Source organism: Podarcis liolepis (assembly GCF_965112155.1).
Source record: "Podarcis liolepis genome assembly, chromosome: 11".
In the NCBI taxonomy this organism is placed as follows: domain Eukaryota; kingdom Metazoa; phylum Chordata; class Lepidosauria; order Squamata; family Lacertidae; genus Podarcis; species Podarcis liolepis.
Window position 1 is genome coordinate 31,688,212 of NC_139565.1, and position 25,423 is coordinate 31,713,634.

At 41.5% G+C, this 25,423-nt stretch overlaps 1 protein-coding gene and 1 long non-coding RNA gene across 29 annotated transcripts in view; one reads left to right on the top strand and one right to left on the bottom strand.

The window, feature by feature from the left end:
- Positions 1-1,536, bottom strand: part of LOC310688766 — an 82,158-nt gene extending 80,622 nt beyond the window's left edge. For both annotated transcript variants that reach the window (XR_014517159.1, XR_014517160.1), the window contains exon 1: positions 1,447-1,536. This is a non-coding gene — a long non-coding RNA (uncharacterized lncRNA). The remainder of the gene's footprint in view (positions 1-1,446) is intronic.
- MEF2C (myocyte enhancer factor 2C) overlaps positions 1-25,423 on the top strand; it is a 178,705-nt gene that overhangs the window by 24,716 nt on the left and 128,566 nt on the right. For 2 of the 27 annotated variants that reach the window (XM_083465398.1, XM_083465369.1), the window contains exon 1: positions 278-585. The exons of 13 other annotated variants lie outside the window; for them this stretch is intronic. The gene's annotated coding sequence lies outside the window, so the exon portion shown is untranslated. Of the gene's footprint in view, positions 1-102; positions 586-2,057; positions 2,657-3,156; positions 3,252-25,423 lie in introns of those variants that run through there. 12 more of the 27 variants (XM_083465390.1, XM_083465396.1, XM_083465374.1 and 9 more) reach the window with 10 other exon arrangements.

Here is a 25,423-nt window from a genome sequence, read left to right on the forward strand (position 1 = left end):
AATGAACACCTTTCCTCTATTCCCACCCCCTCCGCAATGAAAACACAGCCCTCCGTGTACAGATCAGAAGGCAAGTGCCCAAACTACGACGAACCCAGAAAGCAGACCGTCGTGGAGTTTCACAAGTGATTTACCGCCCTAGAGAAACGAGGAGGAAGGTCAGCAAGTCAGCCTGTCCCCTTTCCGACAGCGGCCACTTTAGGGCCCAGGGAGCGCTTCTTGGCCGCGCTGCGGTCGCCAGGCAAAGGGGCAAGGTTGCTCTCAAGCTCTTCCCGGGCGATGCTCTCGCAGAGCTGAGCTGGTGAGCTGGCACAGCGGAGTTTGCGAAGGCCAAGTGAGGATCTGTTCAGACGGGGCACCAGGGAACGCGAGCTGCTGCCAGACGAGCGAGCACGCCTAGGCTTCCCCCGAGGAAGGGAAGGAACCGTTATTTTATCTTCCAGGCACCCCGACCCAGCTGCCCTACTGGCAAAGCCTGGCGAGTTTTATCTGGCTCCCCCCCTCCCCAAATCGTAGGAGCATCCCGCTTGTTCCCCCGGAGCCCGCGCGCCTGTTTCCTGTGCAGTTTGTTTGGAGACGTCCCGGGTAAGTGAAGTCCCGCTGGCGCGGGGAGACGGAAAAGCCGCCCGAGTTTGGGAAGTGAGGCTGCTCCACTTTGGAGAGAGCGGAGCGGAGGGTCCGCGAGGAAGGCGCAGCAGAGGTGGAGGGGGGCAGAGGAAAGGTCAGCGCGCTGCGAGAAACGAAACGACAACAGCAGCCTGCCTCTCGCCTCCCACCCCAGCTGGGCGAAGGCTTTCGGGCAGAGCAATGTTTTCAGAGCACGTTGGAAAGTTAGGCTGGCTGGACAGCGTGGAGCGAGCGCTGCCGCCTCCAATGTCGACGAGATGGTGCTGCCGCCGCTAGCGGCGGACTTTCCCTTGCAGTGCAAGCGGGACTCCCTCTGCTGCTTCCTCCGAGAGCCTCGCCGCTCCTCCGATCTGCTATCCCGTTGAGCCGGAGGGCTCGGATCGGAGCCCATCCGGACACACACCTCGCGTTTATCTTCCGGTCGATTCCCTGCTTTAGCCTCATCTGTCTTTATTGACCTCAATGGGCAAACGAAGACGCCACGCTTCCTAAGCATTTAAGCAGCTCCAGCTCCGTCCCCTCGCCCTCCTGGCTCCACATCCATCCCATCCCAGCCAGCCAGCCCACCGACCCACCGGTTTAAAAAAGAAGTGTTGCCGCTGGGGACCTCCGGGCGCCCTCCTTCCTTCCTTCCTCCCTCCCTTTCCTTTCCTCCCTCCCTCTTAACTTCTCAATCCACGCGCGCCTGGGGAGCTGCCGGGGTCGCTTCTGGCCGAGACCACTTCGCTGGCCCAGACGACTCCAACCACGATCTCGCGCGTCCTCTCCTCCTCGCCCCCACCCGCCCCTGTCCAATATCTTCTGGGAACACAGACAGACCTGATCAGGAGGGGGACCGGCATCTGCGGGGCGGTGTTCTCCGCCTCTCTGCCGCGCGATCGCTTTGCTCGTGAATAATAATAATAGTAATAATAATAAGGATTGTCACCAAGGCTTGTTCCGTGGCATATACCAAGTCCTTCGACTCCCCATATCCACTAACCAAGACGTGCCCCCCCCCCCACTATTGCGCGCGCGCTCTCCCTACCCCCCCCCCCGGTAAAAAACTAAAATTAGCAAAATGTCAGGCATGGCAAGATTGATTCAGCCAAGATGCAATTATCATTTAAAAAGTGCTTGATTGAGGTGCCTGATGTTGGGTGATTTATTCTGCATACCATATACATAATTAAAGTAGGGTAGTGGAGTAATTTATCAATCTCGTTGAGACTAGAGAGGGGCGAGAGAGAAAGAGAGAGCGAGAGCGCTTTGCCATTGCCTCTTCCTCCCCTTCTAGACTCCTAGCTGGTCTCTCGCCTCACTCTCGCTGTGTTTGTTTTATTAAAACGCTTTCGGGATGTGATCCCGCCCCCTTTTTTCAAGAGTGAAACTGATTATTTCTCCAGCTCGGCAGGAGAGAGTCATTCGTTTGGGATTGTGGGAGAGAGAGGGGAGAAGAAGAGGAGGAGGAGGAAGAAGAAGGGAGGAGGAGGAGGAGGGAGGACACAAGCAAGAGAAGCTTCGCCGGGCGTGTAGTTGTGAAGCTTCCTTTCCCTGCCTCTCTCTCTCTCTCTGTCTCTGTCTCTCTCCTCCATCCGTGATGTTACAAAGCCTGTGAGCTGTTCTTTTCCCCCACTCGCCTCCTGTCACTTCCTTCCTAGACGCTCTCAGGACGATTCCTGCTTACTTTTAATCCGGCCAGCAGCACGGGCACTTTCGCCTCCTGAATCCTCAGATACACACGCACATACGCCGCCACCATCGCCAGAAAGCTGCTGGCTGCTCATTGGATTGCTTTGCAAGGTTGTGTGTGTGCGCGCGTGTGCGTTGCGCGCGTGCGTATGTGCGGTTAAAGGAGGCTGCATGTTGAACCAGGTGGTGAACATCTTACAAGGCTGGAAGAACTAACGGCTCCCCCCACCCCTGCTTCCTTCTCCTCCTCCTCCTCCCCACCACTCTCCTCGGTCTCTTGTCTCTTCTTCTCCCTCCGTTGCTCCGAAGAAGGGGGAAATATCTCAAGGACTAGCCTGATCATCCAGCCCTTTGCAATGTAAGTACACGTGCGATTTCATCGCGAAGTAGCATAGAATTGCTCCTTCAGCCCCTCGTGGAGGCATTGCAATGTTTTGTATGGCAGGAGGCTTAGCATGTACTGGGAACGTGCGTGGCGCAGACATAGCGTAATCGGGTGGCTTTAAAGTAACTTTGCACTCAAACCCAACATAGTTAAAAGTTGTAGATAAATTGTGTCTCTTCTCCCCCCCCTCCCTTCCCCATCCTCCATCAGCTGCATGAGTATTTAAACTTTCATGAAGTTAGTTCACGTCATTGGTGTGTTTTGATATTGTGAAGTGCACTCAGGTTTGTTTGTCTGACCTTGGAGTACTTGCCCTGCGAGTTATCAAACAGTGCAGTGAAGAAATAAGCTGGCATAAGTGCAAATGGCCTTTTCAACTCGGCTGTGTGCAGCACGTCACTTTTGTTTTAATGCCTCGGTTTTCGACACAGCATCCCTCCCAGAGCATCTTTTTCATTTGCACACTTTGCTTTGAGATGGGGGAATCTGGGAGATCCGAATGGGGAAAGGTCTCTCTCTCTCTCTCTCTCTCTCTCTCTCTCTCTCTCCAGCCTTTCCAACTTTAGCTGTAAGTTAAGCAAAGCTAGATTGCTCCCTGGCAAGCTGTCTAACTTCATTATTTATCTTATTTTCACCCGGTTTTAGTTTTGTGTGGAGGAGGAACGGAAATCTATAGAAGATAGTGTTTCATTATTTGAAAATAGTTATATTTTGGAGTAGCTCAATAGACTTGATTCGGGAGATCATGTGAGAATAGTGTTACTTTAATAATGCTGTTTGTCTGAATTGTAGAACTTGTTGTTTTCATATTTACGTAGCTGGCCAAGCTTGTAGTGTCTCATCTTTAGAGTAACCAAGATAGGTCTTTTAAAATTAAATGCTTATGGTACACACCTCATACCTGCTACTGTTTTAAAGTGATTAAGCGGAAGAAGGGCATTCAGCCAATATTTCAGTGGTGGTCTATAGATTCCTAGCTCAAGACAAAATGCTTTTTAGTAGCGTATATAAAATGAAACATGAAGGCCATTGTCTTAAATATATATCAGTACCTTACATTTGCTTTACTAGAGGATATAAAAGTGTCCAGTTGGCCAATTACATTAGACAGATATGTGAAGCCTGGTTTTTCCCCCCTTTCCCGGTGGCACTTAGCAGTGGCATTGTCGTTATAGAGTATACATATTTATATGTAATATAATAATGCCAGACCCTAAGGCATAATAGAGGCAGGGCATAGGAATATAATCACCTGTGAACCAAGACCTATTTTTTACAGAATAATTTCAGGATGCTACTTCAGTCCCAAATAAGGTTCAAGGAACCTTTTATCATAATGTGTTACTTATGTTTTAAGGAAGTTATAGTCAATAAAATGAGCATCTTTTGAAGCATTTATATGTCCCCCCTATGCTTCAGTGCGCATTGTATCTATTCTTAATATTATACAAGATTACTCAGTGCCACTGGAAGCACTGGAATATATTTCACTAGCTAAAATCCTCAAGATTTGGAAAGCATTGCCTGCAATCTAGCAAAACATATGTATATGAATTGTTATTGTATGTTATGATAGTAGTTGGGGGGGCAGTTCTATGATTTGATCCTGCACATCTTTCTATGAGTTAGATTTCACAAAACTGCTTGGGTGACAATAGACAACTCATAGGAATGAGTAAAATGAAGCTGATAAACAGAAAGAAATCTCTTTTTGACAGGTTCCAGATATGACATAAATGATTAGATAGCCATTTTATCCTTGCTGATAACTGCATATAGTTGGAATATATGAGTTTCGCTTTTCTCTAAAGTGTGCTAAATTATAAACACTGCACCTATAGCGAGGTTGTCTCAGAAATGTGTACCTGGGATTGCATTACAAATATCATTGTACAGAATGCAGTTAAAGTTACTTGTTTGGGTTGCCTGTTCTGGAATCCTTAATGTGTGTAATAATGACAATGTAGTACCTGCATGGTAAGGATGTTTACTTGGAAAAGAAGTTGTAGGCAAATAACTTGCTTGTTGATAAATTCTTATGATAATAGGGCAGATGGATGACTTTTCATAAACCATCATGTAAGCAGGTACCTGTCTTAATATACCTAAACTATATACATTTATATACCTAAAGCATATATTCAAATATGTAAAAATATTTTTGTCTTGTGATTTAAAAATATTAAGTAACTCTTAGGAGGACAGAAATATTCCTACCAATTCTGAACTGAAAACTAATTAAGTTCTATATTTTCCATTTATTACGTGGATAAAAATGGGTAACACCGCACTCCAAAACGCATTTACTAAGTTGTAAGTTCTGTTGAAATCTATGGAACTTGCTTCTAAAAGAAAGTTATTTGCCAGTGTTGTTGTATTTAATAGAATTTGTTCACAATTATTTTGCTTTTAAAATGTCTTATTTCTAAGAAGTAAATTTTTCAGAAGTTTGACACACTAATCAAGGGCATACTATCTCTACAAGACAAGCAGCCTTTTAAATGTTTTCAGCAAGTCATGATTTCATGTCAGATGCCAGAGAGAATGATCACTTTAATAACTTTCAGACTTTAACCTGTTGGACATAGACCAACTTCTTAGCTATGTAGTCTAACCAAAATTAGAATAACATGGATCTGAGTGGTTTTAAACTCTCTGATTATTTCTATATGAGGTTCACAAAGTTCTATTCATGGAAATAAAAATAGTATCTTCATCATTTCTACACATCATGTTGTATTTTGTGTAATGTGGGTTCTTTCCCCATGTTAAATTCAAGTTTTATGTAAATGTACGTTCCTGGCTACCCAGCAAGTTAAATGTTATAAATGAAATTCAGAAAAAGTATACATCTTGCTAAAAAGTTTGTTAACTAACTGAAGTGTAGCAAGTTGTGGCTTTAAATGACTGGTGGCATAGGTCTGCCGCATTTATTTTTGTAAAGTACAACGTATATACTTTAGAACTACCGGTAGTTGACGCAGACTGCAGAAGTTGCAAGTGAAATCTGCAGATATTCAGGCACATCTCCTTGCTTTTTGAATATAGTAATTGGTTTGCTGCTCTGAACAGATTTAAGTTAATCTCCTGAGAGCTGACGGTCAATATGTTACATGCGGACAGGTGATTAAATCCCAGTATCTTCAGTTCTGTACCTTAATCTCAACTGTCGCATTGACTGCAGTGCAGTAGAGCTTGGCTGTTCGCTGGGATTTGTCATCTTTAGGAAATCAGAGCAGCTTATAGAGACAATTCACAAAACCAACAGTGACAACAAAGTCTTATGTGCCTTACAAAAGGAGGATTAGGCAGTTCAGATGTCAACTTGATTGGACAGAGATAAAAGCTGATTGCTGCTGCGTGGCAAGGCACACTTCATTTTCAATTGGTTATTTATTACATAAGGGCTACTATAGCATGATTGCTTAGTCATTGTTAAGTGCAATTGGAAGCATGGGGAAATCATTTTTTTAAAAAAAATGGAGGGGGGATTGCAATGTGATCATTCAAAAATTGCAGCTTAATGGTATTCTAATGCTTTGAGAGCTCAGTGGCTGTGCAATTACTATAGAACCTTAAAGTTTTATGTAAATGCACTACCTGGTTATATGAACCTTCTTCCCAAGTAATCGTTCAGAAAGTCAAAGACTACACCTATTTCTTCCTGTACCTCTATAGCAAAATGCAACGTAAAGGCACAGCGAATCCTCTAACCAGTTTATTTTGGAGGATTTCTGTTGGAATCATGGAGATTGCTATTGAATAAATTCAGGATGGCAGCTATTTGCCTCAGTTTATAATTTATTTATTTTTTATGTGTGCAAGGCTTTTAAACTCTCTTCCTCCCGGAAGCTTTTGGCTAACTTTTAGAATGGAATACTCAGTTGTGTTTTTTGTATTTTCATCTCTGGAGGGTTAACTAATATTTTTTGAATTAAACTTTGGAAGCACTGAACGTTCTAGCTGACTAATTGTCTAGTTTCTCCCCTTTTATTAAAACCTGATAAAACCCAATGGATACCCCTCAGTGTCTTACGCGGTGTGACCCCAATGAGTTAGCCATAAATGTAAACATTCCATTCCATTGCCTTTGGCAGAAGTAAAGGTGATCTCTAAAATTAATACTGATATGCTTACTTTTTTTTTTACTGGTGGTTTGTATTTTTAGAATTTAAAATAATATAATTAAAATGGGTAACACTCATTTAGCTATAGATTTTCCCCTATTTGTCATATAGGAAATTTCATTTCCTATGTGTTTCTCTCTTGCCCTCATCCTCCCCGCCCCCACCTTTTCATTCCACATGACCTTATTTGTAGGATTCATTGCTTAGTTAAGGTGCAGTACATGTTAATAAGCAGATTTGGACTGTGATCCTAAGCACACTTACTCGGAAGTAAGTTCCACTGAAATCAGTGGGGCTTAAAATAAATGCTTATAGAGATGAAGAGCCAGTCACTAGAGAGAAAGGACTCACCCAAAGCTATGTCTCCAAGCATGTTTACTTGGAAATAAAGCTCTTCTAAAACTAGTGGGATTTGTTTTTAAATGATGTGTTAGGACTAGGGTGCCAGTCAACTTAGATCAAAGCACTCTGGTTTAACTAGATTGTGGACTGGAGTGTATAAGCATTGAAAACGAACAGTGGCAAGATTGCCGTCTTACTTTGAGGCTGCGAAAATATATAAACAGTGTAATAGAGCATTTAACCTACCCCGAGCATTTCATAGCACTATAAAGTAGAAGTTTAAGTGGCAAGAAACTGTTTTAAGGCATGTTGTTATACTTCATGAAGCATTATTAATAATAAAGTATAATAATAGAATGTGTAGATGCTGCTGGGAATTAAATGTATTCTTTCAACTTACTCTCAAGTGTCAAGAATAGAGTGGAAGCTCACAACTGCTCTGGTTTATGTTTGTGTTACATGTTTTTATAAAATCTGGATATGTCTGTGTTTGTAAGCAGCATTTTCAGTGTACAGATTATGATTTCAATCTGTAAATATCTCTGGTAGTGATTATTTTCAGTGGGGGCTGAGCCACCAAAGAAAAATCTCTTAGTTTTCCCATGTTTTGTGTGGTCGCAATGGATTCTGAATAACTTAATGAAGTGAATATCATCTAGCAGTAGAGGGGTGTACTAGGAAGGGAGAAACTTGCTTATCAGAATTTAGCAACTTTTTCTTATTGTTATAACAAAAAGTTGCGAGATGGTCTTTTATGGGTCACCAGCTGTGTTTTTGTTGTGTGTGTGTATGTAATCGTGAAAGTCTGTTTAGGTGGCTTTAAACCATTTTTCACAAATCTCAACTTTTGGAGAAAGTATTGGGATATGAACATCCTCAGCAATGAAATGTATTTTCTTTCTGACACAAGACCAAGATGTCATAAGGTGCCATAAATGTGGTTTATGGCCTAGACTGCAAATACAGAGGTGATAAGACACTTAGCCTCATTCTGTCTAGAATTTACGCTATAGACTAAAAGCATCTGAAAGAAACTGGTCCCTCCCCCCCACTACAACCCACAGCTGAAGATGTGTGTTAATATACACTCAATTTCATATAACAATTAATTAAAACAATTTTCTGGGTGTGTAGTTCTTGCTGACATGCTGAAATTTGTTGTTATTATTTGTTATCAAGTGTGGCAAATCTTTAGGCTAAAATGCTGCCACACAATTAGCTGTATTTCAAATGTCTGTGCAGTAGAAAAAGAACAATTCTGGAATCTGCCACTTATTCATGTCATTTGTGATGGGAATATGGCTCATTTGTCACCTTACAGATTCTTGCTATCAAGTTAAGTGGTTTTAACAAAGGCATCTAATGAATTAGGCTCTTGATGTGAGCTCTTGGGCTACTATTTATCAGTTGCTCAGGTGCCACAGGATACTTTGGCTGCAATCCTGCACATAGTTAGGCTGTTTAAATTTCTCTGGAGCCAGTGGAATTTAAATAGATTGATTGTGCACAGGGTTGCACCTGGAAATGTCTTTTCTTCAGGGGAGGGGGTATACTGCAAGCTGTACTGAATGTATAAGAATGAATGAAACATAACATCCCGGTAGACAACAGATTAGTAAGTGTAGATGCATATTCACATGAGTGTGTACTCTAGAACACTCCAGAAAGGTGCTATAGAACTGAGTAGGTTTGAGGGGGGGGGGAATGTTACACTCTTTTTGGCTCACCTGTCCTTCCAGCAGGAAATAGCGTAGCATATGATAAACTGTGTTGAAGCATTCCCTAGTAAGGCATTTGTGGCAATTCCCAAATGGTTAGTTAAATATGTACATGCTGGAAATGTCAAAATACATGAGAGGTTTTCACCCTTTAGCCAGGAAAGCAAACAAGCAAAACAGATTGCAAACTTTCCCATGAAAAGACAAGCTTTTCTTTTTCCTGGAAAACAGTAGGCAACTTTTAAAGCTTGCGTACATTGCATTAAAGAAGGACCTGGATTTTATTGGGCAATCCTGTTAAGTAAGTGTGCCTAGAAGATCTTGTAAACTATTGTGGCAAGGAGTGGGGCGGGTGGGAGTCCTTAAAGACAAATGTATAATTTCTTTCTAAACGAGATCATAGTAGCAGCTCTGCAACTAAGAGTAAAGTAAGTGTGCTGGATTGGAATAATTAAATGCACTACTGCTGCAGTTAAGAGATTTAGTTATTTCTACCGTTCTCCATCTCTCACATCCATAAGTCTTGACCCTCTCCCCCAGTTCCTACAGGTTCCCCCTGTCCATAAAGCTATCATAGCAATGCAGGACATCAGTGCTGAATGAATGAGAACATCTTGGTATGCCAGAATGATTTAAGCCAGTGCCCATGTTCTGTCACATCACTGTCAAGGAGGGATTTCAAGGATGGGAGTAAAGAACAGGAAATGGAAGGGACTGCATAGGCCACAGGCTGGACGCCACTGTATCACAGTGTCACAACAGAGTCAGCTGTCAGAGGAGGCTGGGAACTAGGAGCTGAGCCAAGGAGTTAGCTCGGAGAGACCATAGTGGGAATCGGAGCTGAAGAATGCACAGGAATACACCAGAGCAAGGAAGATCTTGTTCAGGAAGTCAAAACAGGAAGCCTTCATAGTATTTCATGTCCTGGAGGACCCAACAGCCAACATGGATCTAAGGAACAAGTCTGGGACCTGAGAACACTTTGTTGCCAGGAAGGTGCCTGGTTGGGTAGCAGACCACACAGGGCAGCCATGCAGAAATGAAGGTTCCTAGTGCTATTCCTGGCAGGTCCTGACAAACAGCAAGAATAATTGCCTAATGAAAAAGAGCTAAAGAGTTTTCTCGTAGGCAACAGAGCCATGTGTGGTGCTGCCTTGGTACTCTGGTGACATTCTGGGTATGTCAGACTTACACCGTCCACTGATGTTAGCAAGTTCTGTCTATAGCAATTCCCGGATTATAGCTGATAAATTAAGACCACTGTAGAGCTCTGAGCTCTGGAACTTATTCTTAAAAATTCTTTGTGGTGGAGATGTTACAAAAGAATTGATGCTACCTTTAGAATAAACAGTTGTTTTGGCAGACCCAGCTATGTGGGCATGCCAGAATATAAAGAGTAAACTATATGTTACATGCTCACTCACTTCGCTATGCCCCAGTGCTTATTTTGACAACAAAAAATTACTTTGGGAGGGGAAAATTTACAGCAAGCAAAACAATGAAGTTCAAAGTGTGATTAAACTAACACTTGAAGCAAACCTTTTAGAGAAAATGACACTTGGACAGTGATTTGAAATGGAGAAAAATGTGATCAGGGAATGAGTTAAATGTGTGCTCCCTCCTCTGCAGTTAAAAAAGATAACAAAAAGAAAAGATAGTTATATGTGAAATGTTGCTTTATTTCTCAGTGGGGCAGAGAGGGGCTAATATTACCAGTGTTTAATGTTGATTGCTGACAGCATTCACTTGACCCTATTATTTGCAATATGATTGAAGTCAATGCTAAATTTATATGCTGGCCTAGGAATCTATCTAATATATGTTTTAATTTTTTATCTTTTAGTACTTTAAGCCAGAGATGTAGAGTGAGATAAACTCAGTTAAAGACAGTGGCTGAGTTTGTAAACGTAGCAGGATGAGTGACGCTTGCGGTATGCAACTATTGCCTGGGTTAAACTGCAGTATTTGCTTTTAAATATTCAATCAATACCTGTTTAAAGAGGAAAGACTTTGTACAAAGGGCTGAGAGGACTAATTGCTTAGAGACAACTTCTATAGAAGCAAAGTTAGCAGATCAAACAATCCTGAGGAAATGTTGCCTTTTAACAGTGAAATGATGTAGCTATTGTGAATGTTTTCTTAATTTTAATTGTCTAAAAATATAAACTATCAGTGCAGTTAAAGACAATGCAACTGCAATAACTGCTTCAGTTTTGATGAAAAGCAGATTTTTGTTCCGGATAGTGAAATGGACAAAGTTGTTCCTGCACAATTGGTGACAGCAAGAGAACTTCCTGATTTAAAAAGGAAGCCCAATGTGGTCTAAACAGTCACATCAGAGCAAGGATTTGGGTGGTCCTGTTTCTCCTTTGGTTTTGCTACCCTAAACCACATTTTAGGAGGCCAAGTCTTCGTGTTAACACTGTGGACTCCCAGAATGACAACGTTTTTGCTTCTGGTGGTGGAGAACCTCCGGAGCCAAACAGTGGGTTTAATTCTGAAGCCCTAAGCACTATTTACTATGAAGTAAGTCCCATTGAACTTGTGGTTGTTACTTCGGGCTAAAACATGCTTGGAATCCCACTGTGGATATGTTACTTTGTTTGGCTAGATAATGCCAAGAAGATCGGGGATGATGATTTCCAAAATAAATTCTTCATCTCTTTGATTTTATTGCTCCAATTCCATATTCCTTTCTCATTACCTATTGTACAGAGAAATTTGCAGGTGGGTTGTAGCTAATAAAATAATTTTTCAACAAAATACTGTCCTTTTATAAAGGAGACACCCGTGCATTTGGTTTTAAGGGGTTAGGCAAGCTAGACCAGTGAGGAGGGAGAGCCAGATGAATCTGGTTTAGCAGTTTCCCTTAACCATTTCAGGGGTTTCCCCCCTCAAAAATTGCTTCAAAAGTCATGGGCAGAAGATTAAATTTAATTAATAAATAAACAGGATAATGTTATCACTAATATTTTTTAAGTCTTTGTTTTGATTGTAAGGTATTTTGTAGCAGTTTTTGGTCACATTGTACATGCTTGTCTGGAAAAAAAGAACTGACACACATTACTTGCAGCAATTTTGCTGTCCACGGCAAAAGAAGTTGTCAACCCCAGTTTACAGTGTTCAAAATGTGAACTGGAATGTTCATAGGAGCCTTAGACATTCTGTACATCACACAGCTTAAAATGCAGTCTAGAATATGCACCCTTGCCACTACCGTAGCATGTATATATAGAGTACCGTATTTTTTGCACCATAACACTCACTTTTTTCCTCCTAAAAAGTAAGGGGAAATGTCTGTGCGTGTTATGGAGGGAATGCCTACGGGTGGCATGCCTACGGATTTTCCTCCTCTAAAAACTACATACGTGTTATGGTCGGGTGCGTGTTATAGAGCGAAAAATATGGTATATATATATATATATATATATTTGCTTTCGTAGATTTTCACGGGTACAGGAATGCAGGTTTTGGTGTCTTCGGGTGTCTTCCCGTGTAAGAGTTGGGGTGTCTAGGCGACGTTTCGACGAGGTCTCACTCGTCATCTTCAGGCTGGTACTTTCGGCTTCTTGTTACTGGAACAGAGCTCTGGCTCTGTTCCAGTAACAAGAAGCCGAAAGTACCAGCCTGAAGATGACGAGTGAGACCTCGTCGAAACGTCGCCTAGACACCCCAACTCTTACACGGGAAGACACCCGAAGACACCAAAACCTGCATATATATATATATATATATATATATATATATATATATATATATATGTATGTATATATAGAGGAGGGAGAAAGGTTGTTTTCTGCTGCTCCAGAGAAGCGGACACGGAGCAATGGATCCAAACTACAAGAAAGAAGATTCCACCTAAACCTTAGGAAGAACTTCCTGACAGTAAGAGCTGTTCGACAGTGGAATTTGCTGCCAAGGAGTGTGGTGGAGTCTCCTTCTTTGGAGGTCTTTAAGCAGAGGCTTGACAACCATATGTCAGGAGTGCTCTGATGGTGTTTCCTGCTTGGCAGGGGGTTGGACTCGATGGCCCTTGTGGTCTATTCCAACTCTCTGATTCTATGATTCTATGTAGCTATTGAACTTAACCAAAAATACATTTATGTATAAATTCACATCACAGTAATATGATCGTTAATGTTAATGAGGTACGGTAACCTGATAGACTCATTAACTACCAAAGAGAATGAAACAGTATTTCATTAAAACTGCTTAAAGTGTAAACATTTTGTTTAAAAAGAATTTTGTAACCTAGTGATATCAGATCATGGATACTGTGATTAAATTTAAAAGCATGGCAGTGCCGACAGTGGAAGATAATTTAATATTGTATTTTAAAGGGAAAGCACTAATTAGTCGCTGGAAACCCGACATTTTTAAAGAAGTGATTGAATGTGCAACGACTAAAGTACTTTAACATATATGTGGAATTGATGCCATGAGGCCATCAACTTAGTGGGATCAGTCCAGTAGGAAAAAATTTCTTAGCAATTGTTCCCAATGAACAATTACTTTATTTGTCAATTATTTCTCAACAACAGAAATTTGAACTATTTTGAAACAAATTTTCAATTTTGATTCTGTCTTTTGAGTTTTGTTGAATGCAAGAAACCTTTGCCAAACTTCTTTAAACTGTACCTTTCATTATTTTGAACGGCTGACCTGTATGCTTTATGGACTGCAGATTTCGCATAGCTTTTTTGTTTCAGAAGAGTCCCATGCCACCCTAAAGTGGTCTGCTACAGAACATATTGCTGCATGAAGTTGGGGGGGGCTTTTTAGTTAGCCTTCAGGACTGAAAAATAAATTTGCTCTCTGATTGCAAGCTAAGATATGTATATAATGTCTCATCTAGTATATTTAAATGGTGATTTTGCAATGGTATATTACGATGGAGGGCTTGCTGACTTTGACCGCAAGAGTTATGTTTTTCTTTGTTTTTGTAATTACCTTAAATAGATATTCAAAATATATGTGAAATGTGTCACAAGAGGCTATTGGATGAGAATGACAGAAGATCATTTTTCTTGAGTTATTGGGGCAAAAATGAGAGTCTGGGGATAGAACGGGACAGTCAAATGGCACAATATGAGGTGGGGAGGATTGTGGTACCACTATAATAATGCTGAAGGGACACGGGTGGCGCTGTGGGTTAAACCACAGAGCCTAGGACTTAACAATCAGAAGGTCGGTGGTTCGAATCCCCGCAATGGGGTGAGCTCCCGTTGCTCGGTCCCAGCTTCTGTCAACCTAGCAGTTTGAAAGCACGTCAAAGTGCAAGTAGAAGATAAACAGCGGGAAGGTAAACAGCGTTCCTGTGTGCTACTCTGGTTCGCCAGAAGCGGCTTAGTCATGCTGGCCACATGACCCGGAAGCTGTACACTGGCTCCCTTGGCCAATAAAATGAGATGAGCTCTGCAACCCTAGAGTTGGCCACGACTGGACCTAATGGTCAGGAGTCCCTTTACCTTTACCTATAATAATGCTGACTCAAACTAGCCAGTAGTTGCATTTTGAAGTATTGCCACGATCAAAATAGCTTATCAGCTGCCCCTCCCCTTCTCAGCTGTGAGGAGGACAACCTGTGCAATTATGTGATTATACAAGCTCAGAACCCACCCCCTACTCACTAACATCCACACCAGAAACCCCATTAATATGGGCCTCTTGCAGTGGAAATACTTATATTTGTGCTTTCCCACAGTATGGAGGTTTAGGTCACTATCAAAATATGCTGCATTGCTTTGGTTCCTAATGAAATAACCCAATGGAACAATTGTGTAGTGAGATCTATCGAAGGAATCAACTGAATGATTTTTTGTTTAGGATGGAGCTAACAAGCATAAGGCCTGGAGGGCCTTCACAGGCTCATGAATACAACCCATAGCACTCCTAAGACAATCTATACAAAGCAGCCCAGTGGGTGCTAGTGTGTACCTCTGCTTCAGCCTCATCCAGATTGAATCTGATTGGAACACAGTCATAGAAAAAGGAGTGTGTGCTGTACTAAAGTCAGAATTTGCAATGAATAGTGAAGGATGTAGAAGGCTGACAGTGCATGGGTGCTTATGTTGGCAGGATTGGTGAGGGACACAGGTCTTTGGGTTTGTGAGGATTTGCAAGGGAAAGTGCTAACCTTGCGAAAGAGCTGAGAAGGTGAAGAATGGGAAGCTTTGGTGTTGCTTAGACCAAGATGAGTGAGAACTGGTGGCCTGAGTTTGCAATAGATGTAGTAGTGAATGGGTTTGGGGCAAGCAAGATATGGAAGGTGTGAAACTTTGGGACTTGGTTTTAATGGGCGTTCTTAAGAGTCATCCCTGGTCCTACTGCTGTGAAAAAAATTATAGCTGAGATCTCTGGGCACATGCTGTGTGAGGCTTTAAACCCTGCAACCCATTTCAGATTGCTGCCTGTAATTTAGGGAAATCGCTGTAATAGAATAGCCAGTCTGCTGCAGTACCATAATACTTGGGGAAAGGGCTGTAACTCCGTGTTAGATCATCTGCTCTGTATCCAGATGGTCCCAGCTTCAGTCCCCAGCATCTCCTGCTAAGGCTGTGAAAGACTCCTTGTCTGAAAGTTGAAAGAGCTGCTGGCAGTCAGTGTCAATCAACTAAGTTATATTCAGAGTACATCCATGGAAATTAACGAACATTCCTAAGTTATCTCTATTAATTTCAATGGGTCTACTCTGAATAAAACTTAGTTGAAAACCGCCTAATATAGGGTTGCTTTTTCATGTTCCTATGTACACATACAGTGGTGAGCAGTTCATGTAGTGGGGAGTAAATGGTAGTAAATGTCCCATTTCTGGAACTGTTAATATTTACTGTGCTGACTGAATGGCTGTGAATCTGCATTTGATTTTATTATGTTGCCTGAAAAAAGCATACCAACAAACTGGGCTAGAACATCCAAGCACATATTTATTCCCGCCAGGCATTTATCTAAAAGTAATTGCAACTTGAAAACAGTTGGTTTGCAACTGAAAATTATTATTTTTTATTTTTATTTTAAGGCGGTACAATATTTACACATATAGATGCATCTGATAAAAACAACAACTTGTAGCGTGAAGATGAGCTGAAGGCCAGATTTATCACTGGTCTACTTTTGTCTTAAGTGGAGATTGGCAATACAATACTACATGTTTTTATGTGGAGGCTTGTCTCACTGCCCTCACTGGGGCTCACATGGGATGGCAGCCTGCGTCGTACTGCTAAACCTCTGAAACATGCAGCGTTCCCCCTTGCAGCCATTCCCGTCAGAATGCTGCTGCAACAAGGAATTCACTGAAATGCAACATTGTGCTTACTAATTCTTATTTTCTCTGCTACTGTACCTTTGTGGACTCTAGCTCAGAGTTGCGAGTGTATCTGTTTGTGGCTCCCAGTGGCCGGGCATTCCAAGCAGATGTAAGAAGTTAGCAAATCCTCATCCTGCTGCTGCTTTCGTTATCTATCTGTCACTCTCTCATATTCTGAAGCCGGAGCATAAGGAGATGCAGTGACGGTGAGATAAAGCAGGGCTTTTTGCTGGCTGCAAAACCAGAAGTGTCTATAACTTTATCTCTTAGAGTTGTTAGGTATAGAATGTCATGAGATGCAGGAATTTGGGAGTATCAGATACTGTAAATGTAGGATGCAGCATGACATGTTGTAAGTCTCTCTCTTTTTCCCTGTTTGTTTATTTGTGTACAAATACACAAATGAAGATGTTAAGAATTAAACTGGATGTGGAAAATACAGATCATAGCAGCAGACAAAGAAGAGGAATCTTTTGTACTTGTGTAAAAAAAAAAAACCAGGTGGTTTCCAGAGAAGGTTTTGGCCAGGATGCACTATGCTAATTTTTCTCAGATGGATATTTCGTCATGTGCCTTAAGCAATGTGCTAGAGTTGTGCATTGGTGGGAGGATTCGGGAATGATTTCATTACAGAATGGGAGAGGGGGAGTACCTCCTTTTTGTCTACTGATTTCAACTATATTGGAACAATAAACACAATTAGTGTAGCAGCAGAGTAAATTTGTAGCATCATGAAAGTGTCCTACATTTCAGCAAGTGCTCAGGATTCCCACTTCTGTCCATGAGCTTATTTGGCGTAGGACTTTAGCTGTTGTAGTCTGTGGGCTGAATTTGTTCCTTAACTGTGAATGGAAGTTGAACTCTGCACTTCAAACCCTTGCATGCAACATACCTCGGTGTAGAACATGGCCCTTGGAGGTATAAGATAAGCTTCAAGTAAATTTCCATGAGTTGAAAGGCAGAAATATTAGCGCTGCTACTCAGACATCCCAACAAGAAGGGGAAAAATGTGAAAAACAAACAAGCATGAATTATTAGGAATGGCTGCCAGCTGACTGACCTGCCACTTGTGACATGGTTGTGAAATGCCTTGCATAGAGCAAAAGCACGGGTGTTTAACCTCAGGCCCAATGGCTGAGTTCAGCTCTCCTAATCTGGGCCCCAGATCTCTGCCCAGAGACTACACCCTTCCCTGGTCCCATGCCACACCCTCCTGCAGTACTTTTATGTCTTTGAACTGGAATAATGCCTCTTGCTTGCCTGGATGGAAAGATGTGCATGCAGAGATGGAGAGAGAGAGAGAGAAAGAGAGAGAGTTTGCAAGGGTAGACTGTACCCTACTTTTAAAAGATAAGAGACACATCCATTGTCCCACCAACCTCTGGCAATGTGGCCCCATAGTTAACCAGAGGGATAATCAGGCATAAGAGGGGCACTTAGATGAATGCTCATGAGCTTCATGGGTAAAGCCCTGAATAATATGTCTGGTGACCATTTTCTCCTTGGGTACATTTCAGCAAGTAGAACATTAAAAGGGGGGCAGTATTCAGTTTAGACCACTTCTAGTACTATAGCTCAGGGGTGGGAAGATGTGGGCTCTCTAGATGTTGTTGAACCTCAGCTCCCAGCAGCACCAACAAGTGGCAGGGATGATAGAAGTTGTAGTCTGGCAACATCTGGAGGGCTGAAGTTTCCCCATACCTATTACAGCAGTACCTTGGGTTACAGACGCTTCAGGTTACAGACGCTTCAGGTTACAGACTCCGCTAACCGAGAAATAGTACCTCGGGTTAAGAACTTTGCTTCAGGATGAGAACAGAAATCACGTGGCAGTGGCGCAGTGGCAGTGGGAGGCCCCATTAGCTAAAGTGGTGCTTCATGTTAAGAACAGTTTCAGGTTAAGAACGGACCTCCAGAACAAATTAAGTTCTTAACCCGAGGTACCACTATATGGCAAAAGATGTGTAAAAAGAGCCACAGTTTCAAATTTCACACACACACACACACACAGAGAGAGAGAGAGAGAGAGAGAGAGAGAGAGAGAGAGAGAGAGATTTCTTAACGTCTTACAAGGGAGTCGTAGCTCTCCTTTTAAAGCCCATGTACTCAGAATTATTCCCATCTGTCCTTCCTCTACTCCCATTCAGTAACCTTGTTGCAAGGTTATGATTAGTGAGAAATGGATCTTAATCACCAGTTGTAATGTTCCCCTTTTTGCTGCAGCTGCTTGAGAGAAGCGAACAACGTTGCAAAACTTTGTCTTCGGTTTTATTTGCTACCCAGAAAGAAAGAAAGAAAAGAGAAAATACTTTTCTATACATACAAGATATGGAACTCAATAGCGGGAAAAGAGAAAGGATGCTATATAACAGAACATGCTTGTTTAGGCATGTTAAATGTGTCTCTTTCAATGGCATTGTGTTTAGTTGGGCCGAGTCATCATTAAATGGATAGTAGAAGGAATAACAAAAAACATTCATTATAAAGTCTTTACCTTAAAAAGAAAAACTTCAGAATATATTACATGCGTGGACATTCAGTCTACAATATGCTGCTGAATTTATTTAATTAGAATTTAAACGTGTCTCTCTGATTATTTAATTGTGTGAGGGGAGGGGGGATTTGTGTTTCTTTTTCAGTAGTTGTGCCAAGCTATCCGTGTGTGTTTCTTCGGTGGTCACCTGCCTTGTTCCTAGCAGATGCGTGCAATCTGCTCATCTTGAAGATGTTAGAACGTGCTGCTGGTGTAGCTGTAGTTAATGCGTGAATCTTTTCTTGGGCGGAGGGTAGTAAAACAATTAAATAAGGAAGCTGCTTTATACGAAGCCAAGCCATTAGACTATCCAGCTCAGCATTTTCTGCACTGACAGGAAGAGGGTGTCAGGAGGGTTTTCACCAAGCCTAACTTGAAGACTGAACATCGAACCTTCTGCATGTAGAGCAAAAGTTTTACTACTGAGCTATAGCTGCTTCTTTGCTGAAGTGCAATTGCTCAAGGTGCAGTGATACCCATAAGCAGGAAAAATGCCTTACTTCAGGAGGAGTTGAACAAGGGGCCTTCCAGGAGACAGGCTTCAGCCTTGAGTCACTTATTCTCACTTAAGCCCACTTCTTATTTTTAGCATGCACAGGTCATCATCCTCATGCTTATACATTATATTATAGCCTACGTCCCTCCAGACGTGGCAAGACTGCAACTCCCATCATCCCCAGCCATTGGCCTTGCATACTGGGGCTGATGGGAGTTCAGCCACATCTGGAGGCCCAAAGGCTCCCCCCCACCTGTTGCTATTGCTGCGGGGGGGGGGGGGGATGTTGTATGATGACTGCTCAGAGTGGATGAAGGTTTCCTTGTGGGTCTGTGGGCATTTCTGGCATTTTCACATCATCACCATCATGGGTACTACTGTTTCCTGTTTCACTACATTTGATGAAGAGGAAAATTCCAGAATACCAATAGCAACCTATTCATTGTGACTTGTTCTTTTACATTGTGAGTGGATGCTTTAGGGCATGGGTAGGCAAACTAAGACCCGGGGGCTGGATCCGGCCCAATCGCCTTCTAAATCCAGCCCTCCGACGGTCCGGGAATCAGCATGTTTTTACATGAGTTGAATGTGTCCTTTTATTTAAAATGCATCTCTGGGTTATTTGTGGGGCATAGGAATTGGTTCATTCCCCCCCAAAAAAATATAGTCCTGCCCCCCCAAGGTCTGAGGGACAGTGGACCAGCCTCCTGCTGAAAAAGTTTGCTGACCCCTGCTTTAGGGCCCAACTGCTGATGGCGGGTGGGTGCTTTCCAACTCATGGGGTAGAATCTCCCCCTGCCATCCATGCCCCTTCCCAGGCCACCTTTCAACCTCTTTAGGTCTTTTTGCTGGGTTGGAATGGAGATATATATATGTGTGCATATATGATTCTTGACTGACTGACATGTGGCCCCAGGAAGATTGGCTAAGTGAGTTTGTAACCCTCAGACGTACAACAATTCCCCACTCTTGCTGTAGATGTTCTATTGCATAAATGTCCTGTTACTTATGAGAGGAAGTTTCTCTGAAACTTATTGGGCATTATTTGTGGTGATTTATTTATTTTTCTCACCACCACCAATAAAAAGGTGCATATCTCAGTGTGCTCTGAGAACCCAACTTGCTATATGAGGCAGAAGGTAGCAGTTGTTCCTCTGTGGAAAGAAAGGTTTGTATCATACACGGCTCTGAGGAATGCGTTGCAGTGTTATGGACTATAGTACAGAAGCTTGGTGGATAAGATGCCCACTGTCAGTGGACCAGGACTGATATATATTTTGATATACACATTGGATTTCATCGGCACACCCAGTGTGATAAGGAAGAATGGAATTCAGAAAGAGCAATCCAGATGGAAGTTGCATGCACATAACTCTTGCTATTTTACCACATTCTTGCTCGTCTAACTGTGCAAACTTCCATATCAGTGCTTTAATGACTCTGGTCAAAAGGTGGATATACATTCAATAAACAAACACACACCTTTTTAACTTTCTCACCATCATGAAAGTCTACACAAATCTTAATAAGGAGAAGGGAGGTCTCATTGGCTACCTGCCTTTCTTTCCAGCAGCCTACCTGGGCTGAAAACAGAGCTCTTGTCAAGGGTAGCCAATTTAAATATAATTGTAAGCAAACTCCAGGCTGTTGTTTTGTGGCAAATGAAGCAGAATAGGGTGCTATTCATTTTACACAACTGTTAAAACTTCATGGAACTCTTTAAATATATTTACACACATGCAGTGCTATCTTGAGATCTTGAAATGAACTACTAGAACAAGCATAGCAGTTTTTTAAAAGACGTGTGTTAACATTAAAAATGTGTAGACACAATGCATTCATACCAAAGAACAGAATTTGTGTTACAAGTTAATATCATCCATCATCCTATTATTCCCATTCTTAACGATAAAACTTCTATCTTTGAATTGCCCTCTTTTCAGAGGAGTTGATTTCTTTGGGCTTTTTCGATAGCTAAAAAATTAATTCTTCAACAGTGGAAAGCTCCATTAATTCCCAAAATCAAAGACTGTTTTAATGAGCTTAGTGACTTGACTGAATTTAAAGTAGCTGCAATATACATTTACATAAATTAAATATATTTAAAGAATTTGATCTCTATTTTTAGTGGGTTTTTTAAAACAAAAAATCTGTTCTACTTTAGGGCTGGTTGCCATGAATTTAAAACCCAAATTATTCATGGTTCTTGAGTCAAGAAAAAAAAAACCCTACTATGTGTTTCTTTAAACAAGCTCAGGTGATATATTAATAAAAATTATTCAATGAAGACAGTCATATCTGTAGTGTACTGTTGGTGACACTAGCCTTCTGTTTTTAAAAAATGGATCCAGAAACAGCAATGTGAAACATTATTTCAAGATGTGAAGTGATACTTTTAGTCTGAAGTCTAAAAACACAACTTCCTGTATGCTACTTCAGCAGAGTTAATGAACGGATAAGTCTAAGACATCTTAACATTACTTTATATATACTTTACTTTCTATACAAATGGCTAAAAGAACCGTGGTTGGTTTAAAATGCTGTGAAAAACACAGCAATCTGTACCTGAGCCACAAAGAGCCAGGTTTCCTCTTCTTCGTGCTGTCTGTTGCATGGCAGTACTTGAGGCCTTCCCCCATGGATGTGGTGTTACTAGAGCCTTCCAGTTGCCAACTGAAAGTGAATGAATATATTTTGGAGTGGGCACCTCAGTTAGTACACTGGCTGTGCAGTTGTCCTAGAAGTAAAAAGCAGCAGCAGCAAAAATGTTAGCCATAATAATATCAAAGTAGTATTTCAAATTGACAGTTTCCATATTAGAGCTGTATACAGTTAAGGCTGCAATCCTAGACCCATTTACTTGGGAGTAAGTCTGTGAATTCATCTACTGCTGAGAGGGATATGTTAAGGTTGCACTGTAAATTTCATTCATTTCGGTAGGATATGAGTGACCTACCTGTGTGCAGGATTGCGATCTAAAAAACTCCAGCTAGAATTCTAGTGCTGGTAGTCTGAAATAGGAAAATTCCTTCCTGGACCCAATTAAAGCTGTGGCACTGGACAATGTCCAATGATAGCATATCTGTGTGTGTGTGTGTGTGTGGGCATGCACACTGTATATATTCATACATATATATATATATATATATATTGTGTTAGGTTGTTGGTGTCCACACTCTGAGGACAAGTGTGCTGCTAGTCTCCTGAAAGCCAGAGAAGACTGGGCCAGCAACCTCTTGCCACCCAACAAAATAACTCTGACATGCCTTCCCCAGCCTTTCAGAACAAAATTAGCTCCCTCCTCAGTGGAGGAAGTGGAGATATGTGGGAGAGAGTGTGGCATTTTCAACCACTAATGGACTAAAAGCCTGCATAATGCTTCTGTTATTTCTGGACGTCTGTGTGCCTGGTTCTTTTTGATATCTGTTCCTTATGTGAATTCTGAATCAACATTTGTGAATATCTGAATTACCCCTTCAGGATAAACTACCTGGAAAGGAGAATGTATATACACTAAAATCTTACTGTGCAGTCCTACACATGTTTACTCAGGAATAAACCCCATTGAACTAAGTGGAGCTTGCTCCCAAAATGAGTGCATTTGATTGAAGCCTTACAGTGTAATCCTTTGCATGCTTACTTCAAAGTATTTTCCATTGTGTTCACTGGGGATTATTCCCCCAGTTACGTAAGTATGTATAGGATTGCAACCTAAGACAACTTTGCCTTAAACATCAAACATTTAGTAGTTTATCTACAGTCAGAAATAGTCCAACCCAGCAAAAGGCATACCTCATGGAGTGTCTGAATATTGGTTTTTAGTTCTTGGACTGTATTCTTAAACATACTTATCTATCTTATTGAACTCAAGATGACCAACTGACTGCAGGTTTATGGATGGGAAATCTGTTTTGAATCTCTTGAAGGTAATGAATCGAGGGCTGCATGCTGGCAGTGGGTGTGGCAAAAGGCAGTACAGTGGTACCTCGGGTTACATACGCTTCAGGTTACATACACTTCAGGTTATAGACTCCGCTAACCCAGAAATAGTGCTTCAGGTTAAGAACTTTGCTTCAGGATGAGAACAGAAATCGTGCTCCGGCGGCGCGGCGGCAGCAGGAGGCCCCATAGGCTAAAGTGGTGCTTCAGGTTAAGAACAATTTCAGGTTAAGAACAGACCTCCGGAACGAATTAAGTACTTAACCTGAGGTACCACTGTAGTAGACAGGGCTTGATCACATGTATCCCACACGTGTATTTCCTTGAAGAAAAGGTAGAATAGAATAGCAATACAATAAATAAAAGTAAATACATTCCACACTTCAGCTAGGCAATTGCTCTTGGTATATCTATCTTCCGTCTTCCAGTGATAGTAAACACTGTTGTATAACTCACAGCAGCAAAATACTTCCCATATAATCTATTCATTTTTTAAAAAAAAGAAGAAAAAGAATCACCTTATCATTCATCACTTATGATTTTCATTTAGACAAAGATAGCTTTTATAAAACTGGAATGGAAAACAATTTCTTCCCTGCGGTTATACCATGGGAAATTAAGGAAATGGCATTAGAGGCAGAAATATATATATATAAAATCTCTTGGTGCAGACAAGATATGACGAGCGTGGGCATTTTGCACTTAAAAATACCCTGCAATGCCTTTGCCAGCAGCCTCTGTTTCCGAAAGGGAAGGACCACCCTCTTTAGTGGTGAAATGCAACTCTTTAGTCATGCCTTTCTTGGGAACAGACAGCTTGTTTTGTGAAGCTGTCCCAAAATATGTATTATTCATGGATGGTGGCCCACCAAGGAGACTTGGTACAGTTGTAATGATAGGTTAGAACTTTGCCAGTCCAGTTCATGCTCTTCTTCAGACTCTGTTTCAAGTAGAGCGGGGAAAGCATTTATCTTGACATTTCTTTATCCATGTCTACATGTGCTTGCTGTGTGGTGTTCATTGTAGTGTTCACCAATTCTGAGTTTGCTGTTCAAGGTGTGAGTCCACCTGAACGTGATCCCCCTCTCCCTGACTGTGTCAGATTTCTCCCTGTAGTGTGTGTGTGTGTGTGTGTGTGTGTGTGTGTGTATTGATCTGATCTCCATAGCTCCCAAGCACATTTGAGTGTATAGGGGCACAGCATGGTGTGTGGTCCTGCAAAGTATTGTTTGAAGCCTATTTCAGCATTTTTTATGTCTTAGTCGGCAACTTCACAGAGAAATCTTTGCTTTTCTAGCTGTTTTGAAACTTCAGCTGTTGTAATCTGCTAAATGGAGTGGTCAGCATTTATCCCTGGCTGGCTGTGCTTCCTGATCTGGAAATATCATCATGGGAGGAGTTGCCCCATGAAGCATGTATCCAGAATGCTTCAGGGTGTGGACCATGGTTGAGATGATGTATAGAATGGTGGGAAAGGGGTATACATGACCCCAGCCACCTCAAAAGTATGGTGAGTGGGACAGAAGACTTTAGCGGATGGAGTGTTCCTTTTAATGTAAATAAGTATACATTAAATTTTAGATTTTGTCTACTGCTTCTACCCCTTGGAGCTGATGTAGTTATACATGTCATTGTTGTTATTTCTTTTGCCTGGTCTTTGACCATGATAAAGATTGATGGATTGAGACATAAATGCAATTTTTCTCTGGATTACATAAAGAGGTAAATTGAGAAAATGAGGACAAAAAGGGGTTAACAAATCTTTTAAATAATAAAATAAAATAATGGTTGGGAGCTCTCCTAACATATGCATTCACTGGAACCTCAAAGCATGGATGCAAAACAACATCTATAGAATATCACATAACGAAAGGAGAAAGACAGTGAGAAATCCCCTTGGGCCTTATTCTAACCTTGAGAAATTTGTTAATGAATTTTGGTGCTTCAACATCTTGTTCCATCTGTTGGTGGCAATTTTTCTTAAAGTAAAGCAACCTTAAGCAACCAGATGGAAAATGTCCAGAAAGAATTAAATGATCCACTAGTTTCTATATGTTCTCATCTTTAACGCCTGTCTGGCTAGGGGTATTATGTTTTCAGAAAGTTTGACGCCATATGGGGGAAACAGGAGTTTAAATATTTGGAGGAAGTGGAAATATATCCAATACTTACTTATCAAACCTATCCATCATTTACTACTGAAATGTGATGTGTAGTGGATGAAATTGTACGATTTGGTATACTAATGTCTTATATATATATTTATTCAAGCCATCATC